The following is a 14458-nucleotide window of genomic DNA, read 5'->3' as shown; positions in this document are numbered from 1 at the left end:
ACAACACTGGTCTTTCTGGATCCAACTGTGATTTAGAAAGGGAGGAGCTCTAAACCACTATTTTTTCCCCTTTTCTTTCTTGGTGTTTTTGTTTGTTTGTTTGTTTGTTTTTAAATAAATATAAGTTATTACAAAAAAAACGTTTCCTAGCTGAAAACATTCTCTGAACCACACATGCTGTGGGATTTAGGGAACTAACAAGATGATTCAGATATACAATTCTCATATTCATTCCCACTCCTGAGAATTTTCCTCAAGGAATAAAACTTGCTTCCTGCACTTGGTCAGAAACAAAACCAAACCAAACCCTCTTCTCCATTTTTTGTTTTAACTCTCTTTCTCTTTCTCTCTCTCTTTCTCTCTCTCTTTCTCTTTCTCTCTCTCTCTTTTTTTTTTTTTTTTTTCTTTCTGGAAAATAAGGCAACTAATAAACCTGACATTAAGCTCTGGCACATGCTGTAGTCCAGTATAATCTCAGGATGGGAGCGGTGTGACTTTTGCAGGCTTTTGCAGCACTCCTCCCTGTGAGCTCTTGACTGACAAGTTGTCTAATTGCTTCTTCCCTTTCCTTCCCTCTACTCCATAAGGAGAATCATGCCAACAGGGTCTAAAGGTTGGTTCAAAGTGTTCTCTTTTTATTTTTTTCTTAAGGAGTGGGGCAGGAGGTACTGAGAGCACTGGTGTGTATATTGCTTTCTTGCATCTCTGTGAGAAGACAGACCAAGGGCACTGACTGAGCTCTGCCCCTGAGTAACAGAAATTTGTGATCTTGCAGCCCTGCCACTCTGCTGATGTAACTCTGGTTTCCTTTTCCTATATGGAGGGTGGGGCAAAAGATTAAGAGTACTCAGAATGTGCAAAATTCCCAAGGTGGGCACAAAGCATCAGGTTATGATGGATCAGTTTCACACTCTTTCCCCTTTTGTTGCTCCTTATCAAAGCCAAACAAACCCAAACAAAATATGTCCTTTCATTTATGCAGGAAATAAAACAAATTAGTGACACTTGATGCTTATCCATACTGCAGTTTAGTTTAAATGCCCACATGCGCATGTATTTTCTTGCTTTCTCACTCGCAAGACTGCTTCACTTGGTGTTCCTTCTGCCAATTTGAATTAAAAATTCCTCTGACATAATTTTTAACATTTTAAAATTTATAGTCTAATTTTTTCCCCTTGGTCATTCTTCTTCAATACCCAGCAACTTCTTCATCCATTCCCTTCGTCCCTCTTGTGCTCCTTTAATCGGAAAAGTCTCTTAGCTTGCCCTTGTATTATCTGGTCCCCAGTTGAATCAAGTAGTACCAAGCTACATGAGGGTTTCTTTATTTTCTTTTTATATAGATATACATTTCCCCACCACCACCTGTGGTTTTTATTGTTGTTGTGTTTTGTTTTGTTTTTTGTTCCATTATTTTTACTGCTGGGCTTCCCTGCCATGTTCAGGCCACATTAGTTGATCTGTCTGACCTGTCTCTCCTCCATCTTCATTCACTGAGTTTCTATGGGCTTCTTTTAAAATTCATCTGAGTTAATTTGACTGTTTCAAACTTCTCTGCTGTTCTCACCCTGTTTCACAGCTGCTGCTTCTTACTGTGTCTTCCATTTGGGGACAATACCAAAACAGAACAAGTTTACTAAATAACTTGTGGGATTTTCCCTTTCACTGGCACAGTTCTAGGCAACTAGATCCACAGCTGCTTTACTTACAACATTTTAAAGAAAAATTCAACCTGATAGGAGGAGCAGAGCAACTGCCTGTGTTATGTTGCCTTTCACCACACTCCTGATTCCCATTTTGCTATACCAGATGCTGCCAACATCCTTGTCTCTCAGGCGCTTCTGTTGCCCTGTGTCTCTCCTCCCTTTCCTCCAGCTGATGTTTCCCTGGTGTTTAAATCCACATCCAGTTGTGTTTTTATTACGCTCAGAGATGGAAACTCTGCCCAATGATTCCTTTTCATTCTCCACCTTCCTTTTGTTTTGACTTAAATGTATTCAAGGGGGAAGCAGGAGGAGGGATGGAAAAGGAAGGGTTCGGTCTAGACTTCCAAAGCAATTTCCCTTTCCCTACAGAGCTCAACTCATTTCCTTCCAGAGCAGGGTGCATGGGAAGTTGCACATTTCTTCTCAGTGTTGACTTTGCTGAAATTGGCTGAGTCAAAGCACAGCTACTAGGAGTGGTCCAGAGAGCTGTAAACACGAGCGTGTCAATGTTCTTCTGCCTCTTACTGCCGCACAGAAGAATAAACAGAGATTAATGTGGAAAGGAGAGGGCGTTTTAGATAAGCAGCCACAGGGTGGAAATGTTGAAAGAAAATAGACAAATATCCATCAACACACCTGCACTTGGGTGTTTCTGCATTGTGGGGCCTCACAAGGCTTATTTTTGCCATAAATATCTCAAGGACAGAAAACTGAGCAATGTGGAGGCTGATGACTTGCCAGAGTCATACATTGCATTTAGGCAAAGATGAGAGAGATTTTTTCTTTAAAATGCATTTGCATATGCTGTTTAGTAGTATCCTATTTAATACTGTTGCATTCACTCTTATCAGGTCTCTGTGTTTGCTTTAAACCAAATTAATAAGTTACTTTAAGTCAAATTAAAAACAGACTGAAAGAGTAGCATAGTCAACAACTTCCCTCACGTGCATTCAAGATACTCTCCACTTAAATTTTTCAGATGAATTAAACTCAGTTTAGTTGGAAAGGAAATGCTTACCAAAAAAAAAAAAAAAAAAGGTGATGAGATCATAATCTGTCAACTCCATGGAGTTTCTAGTTTAGTTGCTCCCTTATGTGTTTGTTTTCTTAAGAGATGAGATTTCTTGTGCCGAGAGCGTGTGGAGATGTGGACAGGAAGATGAGCTGGAATCTGATGATGTGTTTGATTTAAGATCATTATTTCATCCATTCAGTTTGGCTTTTGCTTAGCAAGACAAAGCTACATAGCGTTTATTGTTCTGCTGCCAGTAACTGCAGATTTGTGTCTGAATAAATGATTAATATTTCTGAGTCTGAAGAGACTAGTAACTGATTTTTTTGTGTGTTAATTGTCAGGAAACATGCAATGAAACTTTAGATAACTACTTCTAGACTATTAGGTATTGCAGTTATGCAGGAACTTTAGTTGATTTATCTTTTTTTAGTAGAGGAACAGATGAGGAAACTACATCTCATCTCAAAAATAGAAGCTCAGCAAACTCTGCAGGAAGAGGGGGCTTTAAACCACCTCCTGCTTCCCAGAGCATTTGCCTTGAATTCACAACTACAGAAAACCCTTTTGCTACCAGGCATAAGGTAAAACACCGTAGTCTTTGCTCCATCTCAATGACATTTTTTTTCATGGAAAGGAAAACACCTAGTGGGGAGTGATTAGTACATCCACTTGATCATCCTTCACTGGGTAGTGTCAAACTATTGGCACCCCATTATTTTGCAGTAGCTGTCTGGCATGGGAGACTTTGCAATGACAGGCAAGAAGATGTTATGGTACGTAAAGTAATGTAATGGCACTGGTATGGAGCTCACCTTGTAGATTACAGATGTTTTTGTGAGAGTAGGGGATGCTGCTTCTCGCTTCAGCCAGAGAGCAGGTGGCCAGGTGGATACAGGGTGGTACAACTTTTCTGTTTGCAGAGGTACTTCTGGAGTGAATAGATCTGTAACTGGTAGGTGAAAGTGCTTGACTTAATTTCAACCTTATTATAATCCATTCAGCTGTGTGGGACTTGTTGGCTCGAGTTTTTGACAGCTGTGGCAATCAGGGAGATCTCCACTTTGTTAAAGGGATTTCTGGCAGTACCAGCTATTCAAAATGAAATGGAGACAGGGGACAAAACAATGGCTCTGACATTTCTACTGGTATCTGACACTGAGTGATCACCGTGGGCTTTTTTTCTCTCTGAAATGTGTTACTCTATGTAGTTTGGATTTTTTTTTCGGCTTGTTTGCTGCCTATAGTAGGTGCTGAGACTGAATTTATTAGGTCGGGTGAGAGTGAGAGGTAAAGATGCAGCTTTCTAAGGGGAGGAATGTATACACAACAAATACAAATTATTTAGAAAATGAGGTAAAGGGGAGAAACTACAACTGTAAGTAACATTTTTACCCTGCCAGGGAAAGACAGGCAAGCATCTCATGTTTTCAAGTCATTTTTCATCTCATTTTTCCAATATGCATTCTAAAGGTACTTGGGGCTGCAGGGGTAGACTGACCAGAAATGTCATAAGTTGAGGTTATGGATGTCTTTTTACAAGTAGTTACTCAGTCTCGTAGAAAGCAGGGCAGTTCCAGAGGTAAAAATAAAAGAAGTTGTGTTCCTGGAAAGCCAGGATTTGAAGCAGTGATACACTAAATGCTGAATGAGGCACATCAAAATACATGGAGGCATTGGTGGAAATTAAAAGAAGGAAAAAACTAAGATATGTAGTTTTGTTGCCGATCTTCTGCTAGGACTCTCAGAGCCTCTACAGAAAGTAACTACTTTTCAAAATTCCTCTGGTCCTATATTTATTAAATAAGGGCAATAAGCAAGGTACCTTGAGTTCTAGAAATAAAAAGATGCTACATAAATCTAAGAATTATCACTGTCAATAATAATATTATTATTGATTTATTCCCACTGTAAGTTTTGCATCAGACATAGATACCGTTTTTCTGTGAACAGTGTAAGATGCATATAGGTGCAAAAATATTTTTATTTATTTGAAGCTATTGCTCAGAGGCAGCTTGTAAAGCTTTAGAGTTCTTTGCTTTGTCCTGGTATGCCTATAGCTCTATAGTCTTTTCAGATCAGTGTATTTCAGCAGAATTGTTTAGTATTTTCCCAGTGAATGATCAACAAACAAAACACACTTGAAAAGGAAACCAACATTTAGTTTCTATTTTTGAAGTTGTCTTGTATTTTGAAAAACAAGACAGAAGAGGCTAAATCTCATATAGCATCCACATATACGGAAAAATGCATCTTTGCATCAGGAGTGGCAAGGATCTAGAAGACTAGTAATGCCTTTCCCATCAAGTGTCCCCTTTTCAGTTTTGTTGGCTAAAATAAAATAAAATATCTTTACATTTAAAAGCATAGATGTGCTTTTAGCTATTTGGAGAAAACTGATAGCTGGCTTGTTTAGTGAACAACCTTTGATTGCAATCTCTCATCTCAGAACTGGCTGCTGGGCTCACCCACCTTCTTTCAGCTCTGCTGCTGAGCTCAAAGGGGCCAGACTCCTGCAGATATCTGCCATGCTGGGTGGAACTGGAAATGTGTATGTAAATGTTATTTTTGGCTAGCACTTTTTTTTTTTCTTTCTCTTTGGTACAAATGTGATGAATAATCACTGTCACTAAACTGGGTGGAAGCAGGTTGAATAATATGTTATGCCATGGAGAGAAAATGTTTTCAATGTGAAAGAAGTCTTGGAGTTTCCGAAAAGCTTGCAGAAGGGATACTTTCTCCCTGAAACTTCAGGAGGTAGATGAAGACTTACGGGGCTATGTATCCTTTGACTCTTTCTAACTTTACTTTAGCATTTAAGAGGTGCTACAGAAATAAGTGTGATCAGAGAACGATAATGCTTCTCAGACAGTAACTTTTTGAGACGTGGCACTGTCCCTTTCATGCCACCCTGCTAGCCTTGCTAAAGCAGCTCAGAGCAAATTCCTCTATCACAAATGCAGAAAAAGTGTTGAGGCTGGACTATAAAAATACCTCTCCCCTCCAACATCACTAAATTCTCCTTTTCCTTTTTCCTACCCACTACCCTTTATATCAGAAACATTACTGGATATACATCTGGGAAATTAGCAGAAGTTTGGTTTACTTCTTTTCAAAGTGTTTTCATGATTTTAGGTGAGTGTTTGACTTATGTTCATTGGCCCTTGCACAAGAGACTGTGAAAGCTATTTCCTTTTTCCTTAATTAGAGCATGCAGAATATCAGGTTTCTGAGCAGTGAATTTCCTCTCGGGAGATAGGTGAGCATATGTGGTAGAAGTGGTTGTTTTGGTAGACTTGAGAAGCTGGTCCTTCTGTACTTTCCAGATACTTTCTCAAGCCAAACTAGTACTTTTCATACACACAGAAGTACAGCCTTTAAAAAAAAAAAATATTCCTCCCCCCTTTCTTTTTTTCTTGTTGCTTTTCTTTTTGGAGTTGAAATAGACATCTGGAGACTTAGAAATATCTGAGTGAATTTCTAGGAGAGTGGTCAATAGGAGGGTGAGAGTAAACATGGTGAAGGCAATGGGCCAGCCTAGTTTGTGTGTGTAACTTGAGGTGAGTCAGCAGAGCTCCATTAGAAGTCAATCCAGCCCCCTCCTTTTATGCTGGTATTTTAATACATGACTTATCTGTGGTGCTGGTGAGAAAGGGAAGAAAAAGGGAGAGTCATCTCCCTCGCTTTGCTTGTGTCCTGGTTTTTAAGGTCATATATTTTTATATCTGCCAGTTTTTCTGCGTGGGTGGGCAGGTATGAGTCTTGGTCTGTCTCCTCCTTGTGCAGGGTAAATTCAGGTCGCTGCGCTGCTGGGTCCAGCCCACATCCTTCACCCACGCAGCCCCGTGAAGCAGTTGCACACATCAGTCAGGGAAAACTCTCCACTCTGCATGCCGTTGGAGCAGGTGTGTGAGATCACGGTGACATCAGATGACTGTCACATTGCCATGGGGCGGCCACCAGCACCTGATGCATGTTCTGTGTGCAACAAGTCTACCTCCTGAAATACCACTGCAAAATATGCAGCTCCAATGCTCAGACCACCGATACCCATCCTCGGGTAGAACAGAGTGAAAGAAGAATGAGAATGATTTTGCAAAAAATTCAAAAAATTGCCAGTCTCTGCACAAAACCCCTTGCCTAGTGCCATGCTCTTAAAATTGTCAACCAGCTACAAGCATAGCAGAGGGAGGAAGTTAAGAGCAAGGCTGTATCCAGCCAAAAGAGAAGGTGGCTAGATTAGTTGTGACCTGAGGACTGGAGAGTTCTCGAAGCACAGTTAGATGCAGAGAAGTTCTTGCAAAGCTACTGCTTTCATGTCCATTTAGTGTGGGGTTTTTTGTTTGTTTGTTCATTTGTTTGTTTCTTAAAGCGCCAATGCTGCACCACATTTTCTTTCCTTGAAAGATTAACCCAGAATAAATGCACACTCACCCTATGCAACCCTCATTATTTTAAGGTTTCAGAGTTTGTAGAATACTAACACCTAGCTGTAATTAATTAACTATGTGAAATAAAAGTACTCTGTGCTTCCTCATGTGGAACTGTTGGCTTTTTCCAAGTCCTCTCTACTTGGACCACCTCTGTTACACAGTATGAGGCAAAATCTGTCCCTCTGTGCCCAGGTAAGTGTGGAAGGGCATCACTGGCTTAATTTTCTTCTGGTAATTCACTAGAGTGGCTCTGTGTTGTATGAGTAGATATGAGAGATTAATTTGGTGTCAGCTTCTGGCACTTCAAATATGATATTTGTGTACACAGCCTTTATTTTGCTAAATGAATGAAGTATATTCTAGGAACACATGCCAGTGGGCAAAGGAGGAAATCCAAGGAGCAATGAGTCTGTAGGTGCCTCTAGTCTTAGTCGTGGCCTTAGTTACCAGAGTGATGTGTCCACCGTTTGGGGGTTTTGGAAGTTGACTATCTCCAAAAGGACAGTTTAGGGTGTCTTTCAGTCTGCCTGTAGCACTCTACTCCCTTGGTGTCTTGGAAACAGGATGCATGTGTACCATCTGTCCAGTTGCAGTCCAAACCTTGCTTATGAACAAGTGTATCAAGAAACTTAGATAATTTAACTTTTAAATGAAATGGCATATCTAATTATTTTATTTTTATATGTAAACAAGAGAAAAAAAATTAAGAGTGGTGTTAATCATTATAGAAATATTTTCTAATAAAAAAACACTTCTTTATCTTTTAAGATATGGAAGCCTTCCTGATTTAATATATTGAGATGTAAAAATTACAGGGTAAGAGCCTTGCTGTGAACAAATTCCCATTATATCGCCATGCCAACAGTGTTCAGGCTGCTCCATTTCACCTGCAGATAATAATAGAGATAGATGCCTAGACTCAGGAAAGGAGGCAGCTTTAGTTTTGCTGTGCATGGTTCTTAGATCCAGTAGAGCAATTCTGATCCCTGCAAGATATTTCCAGCTTTGAAATATTGTTCCATTTTGTTTGGTGTAGAAAGTTAATGGCTTAGCAAGTGTATAATTGACTATTGTCCTGAGTGTTAGTTACATAGATAATGAGACTTCAGCTATTTTACATAACTTTTTGTCTGTGCAAATACTGAGAAAGGCATCTAGGTCTTTCTACCTTAGGATGTGAACTCACCACCACTGAACAGTTGAGAAGAATCTTACTGCAAGGAGAAGTCTCCCCTTCCCCCACCCCTTTGTTTTTCTTTTGTGATGATAGCCTTTCTTGAAAGCAAACTCCTAAACCCACTGCTTTAGTGTTATGTTTTTTGCCTTTCCTGTAGAAGCTGGTCCCTGCTTGTTTCATGCTCTGGGGCCACATGGGTAGTGGTGGTGGCCCTGCTTTAAGGTGTAAGAACTGCTTTCCATGCACTTGGATAACGTTGCACGAATGCTGACCTGCAGGCTGAAGCACAGGCAAATAACTATGTGGTGGTCATGGAGGGGTTGCAGTACGCTTGGCTTTACCAGCTCTGTTTTGCCACTTTATCATACAAATGAGCTTGCTCCCCTAATCAGGTTTTCACACAGTGAGGGTGGAACAGGCTGGTACAGATGGCAGGAGAACTGATGGGGTGGGGGAGACAGGGAGAAGAAAAGAGAAGGAAAAAAAAAAAAAAAAAAAAGAAGAAAAATATTTGTCAGACTTGATAGCGTTAATGAAAACATAAAGAAAGAAAGGAGGGAAGCAATGTTTGGAGAGCAAGGAGTGACCTGACAAATGTGACCTCTGTTTTTCCCAAGGGTTTCTGACTTTGAAACCAAAGCTGGCTTTAATGTTCACCAGGTGCCATCAGGGTGTTTTGATTCCCTTTAAGGAAGGGAATTAGCCTTATAGTTTCAGCATCTGCACTTCAGTGAACTTCAGCGACAGGGTGTGTTCTTGTTCAGATCATAACCCTTGAAGTTCAAAGGCCATGAGCAGCTCAATAATTAATTTTGTTACTTACACAGGAGGTGATGAATGCAGACCTGCACTTCACACCAGTTTTGCCACGGGAGCGTTTCTAGTCCTGTCCCTGCTTGAACAGGCTCTGCCTGATCATCTCTGAATGGCTGGAGCAAGCAAACAGAAAGCCAGGCAGATGCAGGAAAGAAAGAAAGAAAGTTGCTGGCAGTGAGATTATTCCTCATGCTAAAATAACATTTTAAAGTTCATATTTTGTCAGCTGAGATTACAGTTCAATTTTTTCAAATAAGTGAGATGTTATTTTGCTCAAGATACGTGGTCTTTCGTTCCCTGTTGCTATATAAGCAAATCATTGCTTATCATCCTCTTTCTGGCTGCTTCCTCTCCATGGGTCAGTGTGCCTCTGCTATTGCCTGCATGCCTCAGCCTTGCTTGTGATGTGTCACATATAGATTTTAGCTCTTCAGGTGATTGTCTTGTCCTGCAGAAGATGGATTTATAGGAATATTGTGTACTGTCGGCCAGAGGAAATGACTGACTGATCAGTGGGGTCTTTTCTTCCCTCACCGCTCAGCCCTTTCTCTGAGAGACCCCAAGAGCCAACTGTTCCTGAATGGCTCCCTCTCCCCTTGTGAGGCTCAGGAAATTCAAGAAGCTCATCTAATTCCCTGGCACAGAGGCTGAGTTGCTGCAGGGAGGAAGGTAGGGTAGGCATCATGCCCTCAACAGAAGCCTTTTTTGGGGGAAGGACCTAGGGTTGTGCAAGGGCCAGCTCAAGATCACCAAATTCCTGGTCATTGGAGTAGTGGGGTGGGCAAGATGGCCTCGGGAGGACACATCCAACAACTCTTCAATATCTGTGGTTCTCTCAGCCTCAGTACCATAGCAAATGAATGCTTTAGGAACAGAATATAATAGTATCTCTAAGATCTCTAGTACTCCAGAACCTCATGGGTCTAGAAGAGCAACAGAATGACTGCTCCTTCTGCTTATCGGTATGGTCACCTCCTGCCCTCAATTAACTGTTCTACAGTCTATTAATTTAAAAGTATAGGACCAGAGCAGTTTCAACAAGACATCTGTGATGCTGTTGTGCACCAAAGATCTAAGACAGCTGGTGTTTGCTGAACTGAACATTATGATGAGGTTGTTATTTGTAATTGTATTTCATATTGTGCTACAAAATGCAACTTGACTCCATTTTTGTGTAGAGTGTTCAGTTTATACTGCAGTAGTGCCTCTTATTTAAAGTGAAAAATGACTTCATGAAGTTGTATTTGCATCCAGAGGGAGCATTTAGTTAATTAGTAAATCATGACACAATGAAATTAAAGCATACTGCCTGTACTTTTTCAGTCTTATTTTGAGAAGTGCATGTTATAGAAGTGTATACACAAATATTAATAAATGGTGGTCACTAAAAACTTAGGCAGACATGTTGCAGTGTAATTTATTTTTAACAACAATGACAATTTAGAAACGGAATGATGTACAAAGATAGAAAAGGAGTATAGCAATAAGAATGTACTTTTATGACCTTGAAATATAATATTAGAAGTATTCTCCTATAAAACAGAATCACAATATTAACATACTGGTATATTAGATATGTATTAACATCTTATTAGCATTAAAATGTGTTTTGAAATTTTCTATAATTTGTCAGTCAAAAAATCTGACAAATTTCTTTGCTACTTTCTTTCTTTCCTATTTTCTTTCTTTCCTAAATTCTTTCTTTCCTACTTTCTTTCCTACTTTCATTCTTTCTTTCCTAGTTTCATTCTTTCTTTCCTTACTTTCTTTATTTCTTTCTTTCCTACTTTAATTCTTTCTTTCTTTCTATATTTCTTTCTATATTTCTTTCTTTCTTTCTCTTTCTTTCTTTCTTTCTTTCTTTCTTTCTTTCTTTCTTTCTTTCTTTCTTTCTTTCTTTCTTTCTTTCTTTCTTTCTTTCTTTCTTTCTTTCTTTCTCTTTCTTTCTTTCTTTCTTTCTTTCTTTCTTTCCTACTTTCTTTCTTTCTTTCCTACTTTCTTTCTTTCTTTCCTACTTTCTTTCTTCCTTCCTTCCTTTCTTTCTTTCTTTCTTTGCTAATTTCTTTCTTTCCTACTTTCTTTCTCTCCTTCTTTCTTTCTTTCCTTTCCTTTTTTCTATCTTTCCTACTTTCCTTCCTTCTTTCTTTCCTTCTTTCCTACTTTCTTTCCTACTTTCTTTCTTTCCTCCTTTCCATCTTTCTTTCTTTCTTTCTTTCTTTCTTTCCTTCTTTCCTTCTTTCCTTCTTTCCTTCTTTCCTTCTTTCCTTCTTTCCTTCTTTCCTTCTTTCCTTCTTTCCTTCTTTCTTTCTTTCTTTCTTTCTTTCTTTCTTTCTTTCTTTCTTTCTTTCTTTCTTTCTTTCCTTCTTTCCTTCTTTCCTTCTTTCCTTCTTTCTTTCTTTCCTTCTTTCTTTCTTTCCTTCTTTCTTTCTTTCCTTCTTACTTTCTTTCCTACTTTTTTTTTACTTACTTTCTTTCTTTCTTTGCTACTTTTTCTTTCCCAGTTTCTTACCTACTTTCCTTCTTTCTTTCCTACTTTCTTTCCTACTTTATTTCTTTTCTTCTTTCTTTCCTAATTTCCTTCTTTTCTTCTTTCTTTCTTTATTTCTTACCTTCTTTCTTTCTTACTTTCTTTCTTTCTTTGCTAATTTTCTTTCCCTGTTTCTTTCCTACTTTCCTTCTTTCTTTCCTACTTTCCTTCTTTCTTTCCTACTTTCCTTCTTTCTTTCCTTCTTTCTTTCCTTCTTTCTTTCCTTCTTTCTTTCCTTCTTTCTTTCCTTCTTTCTTTCCTTCTTTCTTTCCTTCTTTCTTTCCTTCTTTCTTTCCTTCTTTCTTTCCTTCTTTCTTTCCTTCTTTCTTTCCTTCTTTCTTTCTTTCCTACTTTCTTTCTTTCTTTCCTACTTTCTTTCTTTCTTTCTTTTGTAGTTTCTTTCTTTCTTTCTTTCTTTCTTTCTTTCTTTCTTTCTTTCTTTCTTTCTTTCTCTTTTTCTTTCTTTCCTACTTTCTTTTTTTCTTTCTTTGCTACTTTCTTTCTTTCCTATTTCTTTCTTTCCTGCTTTCTTTCTTTCCTTCCTACTTTCTTTCCTACTTTCATTCTCTCTTTCCTACTTTCCTTCTTTATTTCCTACTTTCTTTCTTTCTTTCTTTAGTAGTTTCTTTCTTTCTTTCTTTCTCTCTTTCTTTGTTTCCTACTTTCTTTCTTTCTTTCTTTGCTACTTTCTTTGTTTCCTACTTTCTTTCTTTTCTTTCCTGCTTTCTTTCTTTCCTACTTTCCTTCTTTCTTTCTTTCTTACATTCTTCCTTTCTTTCTTTCTTTCTCTCTTCCTTTCTTTCTTTCTTCCTTTCTTCCTTTTTTTCTTTCTTTCTTTCTTTGCCACTTTCTTTCTTTGCTACGTTCTTTCTTTCCTTCTTTTATCTTTCCTACTTTCCTTCTTTCTATCTTTCCTACTTTCCTTCTTTCTTTCTTTCCTACTTTCTTTCCTTCTTTCTATCTTTCTTACTTTCCTTCTTTCTATCTTTCCTACTTTCTTTCTTTCTATCTTTCCTACTTTCTTTCTTTGCTACTTTCTTTCTTTTTACTTAATTTTAGGATGAAAAGCTTGCAGTTGGTGAGTGGGATTTAGCAATGCTACAGGCATTGTTGTGGATTTCGGGGCCGATTATAATCACTAGGGAGACTGAAGTGCATTAAAAACCAGAAAATCTCGACGAGCCTTTTGAATTAATTGTTGAAGTCCTCTAAGAGGATTTTAGAATAAAGGTATCTGAATGCATTCATACATGTGGGGAAACCTGATTACATATATGCCTTGTTGGGCCCTGGTCTAATTTGCTATAATACTACATGAACTAAATACTGTAAAGTGTGTATTGACTTGGATAGTGCCTTGCCCATGAGTTCAGAGCCCTTATTAGTATAAGGACACTTCTGCTGGAGAACATGGACCTTCAGTTGCACTGTGTGACTTTGAAGGATCCTTCAACATTGGGGACTGGATAACAGAGCCTGGAGAATAATGTTTCAAAGTTGATTTGAATGGATAAGAAGAACCAGTCCATCTTGGAAATAATGTTGACATGATTTTTTTTGTATTTAAGCTGTTTCTTATGTAGTTAAAAATAGTACTTTAGTGTTTCTGAGCTCCTTTCTGTGTTTAGCAGCAAATTCTGGATATTTTATGAGCAGCTACAAAAATAACAAGAGTCATAATTCAAGAGGAATCTTCCCCAATATTTGCAGCTGAAAGGTTGTCCTGCTGCATTCACAAATTAAACCTGCAGCTTCACTTGCACATAGCACTGTTCTGATAATATTGTGTAATGAACAACTTCTGATCTAGTCTTTACTACTTTCATTTTTTTTTTTTTTCCCAAAGAGAGTAATATTGGTGTTGTGGTAGAAGGAAAAATATCTTCTGAAGTGTTTCCACTAAGGTGCAGCTAGAGAAAAGAGAAGGTAGAAAATAATTTTCATTATTTATATTAAGAAAACATCAAGTAATTCAAATATACACATGGGGAAATTTTTTTCTGAAACTTCTGCTGTGCTTCTAGTTTTCAGTCATACCAGTTATTGGTGATGAGTCTGTCTACGTTTGTATAAATGAACAGAGGAACGCTTACAATGAGATGTCCTGAAGTCAGTGTTCTGGATGTATTTCACCTGTTGATTTTTACATTTATTTTACTGCTCTTGCAAATCACACTAGTTACAAATCAGACCACAAGGTTACGAAAATGTAAGTAAGTCAATGAGTTCATGAGTTTAAAATTTGACACCTATAGTTTTCTACATATTTTTTCCAAGTCATAAGGTGGATATGAATTGCCAATGAGTGCTACAGTAGGTCAAGTTTGCATCATTAATTATTTTGTGTCTTTGAGAAATTTTGAATAGCACATATATTTATAAAATATTTAAAAATATATTTGAAGACATTTGTGGTGGGTTTCTGTGCACATATCTGATATGAAAACTTTGTTTACAATCAACAGTTCTTTCTTTTGTCCAGCTATCCACAAATAGAAAGTGAAATGGAAGACAATACTAGTAATTATTGTTTTTTAAATTAAGCATGTTTACTGCATGTGCTCAGTTTTTCATGTTAACTATTCACTGCTAGTGACAACCTGCTCCCTGAGCAGTAATTCCACCTACAGTCTTAAGTGTGAAAAAGATACTGGGCTAGATGTAATTAAACTTCCAAATCTGGAACAGTTGTACATTCTAGTGACTCCTTCCTTTGAAAATTGCTTTGAGATTAGTGGGATGTTAAGACCCATGGAAGTGAAAATGCATTTGATGAATCTGGGCAGA

General features: G+C 38.1%; 1 long non-coding RNA gene across 3 annotated transcripts in view; it reads left to right on the top strand.

Annotated features, from left to right (window-relative positions):
• The window catches only part of LOC135578813 (uncharacterized), a 284707-nt gene that overhangs the window by 204251 nt on the left and 65998 nt on the right, over positions 1 to 14458 (top strand). The window lies entirely within an intron of this gene.

The sequence above is a fragment of the Columba livia genome, chromosome 2 (genome assembly GCF_036013475.1).
Source record: "Columba livia isolate bColLiv1 breed racing homer chromosome 2, bColLiv1.pat.W.v2, whole genome shotgun sequence".
Lineage (NCBI taxonomy): Eukaryota > Metazoa > Chordata > Aves > Columbiformes > Columbidae > Columba > Columba livia.
This window is presented reverse-complemented; position numbering and strand designations above follow the sequence as displayed.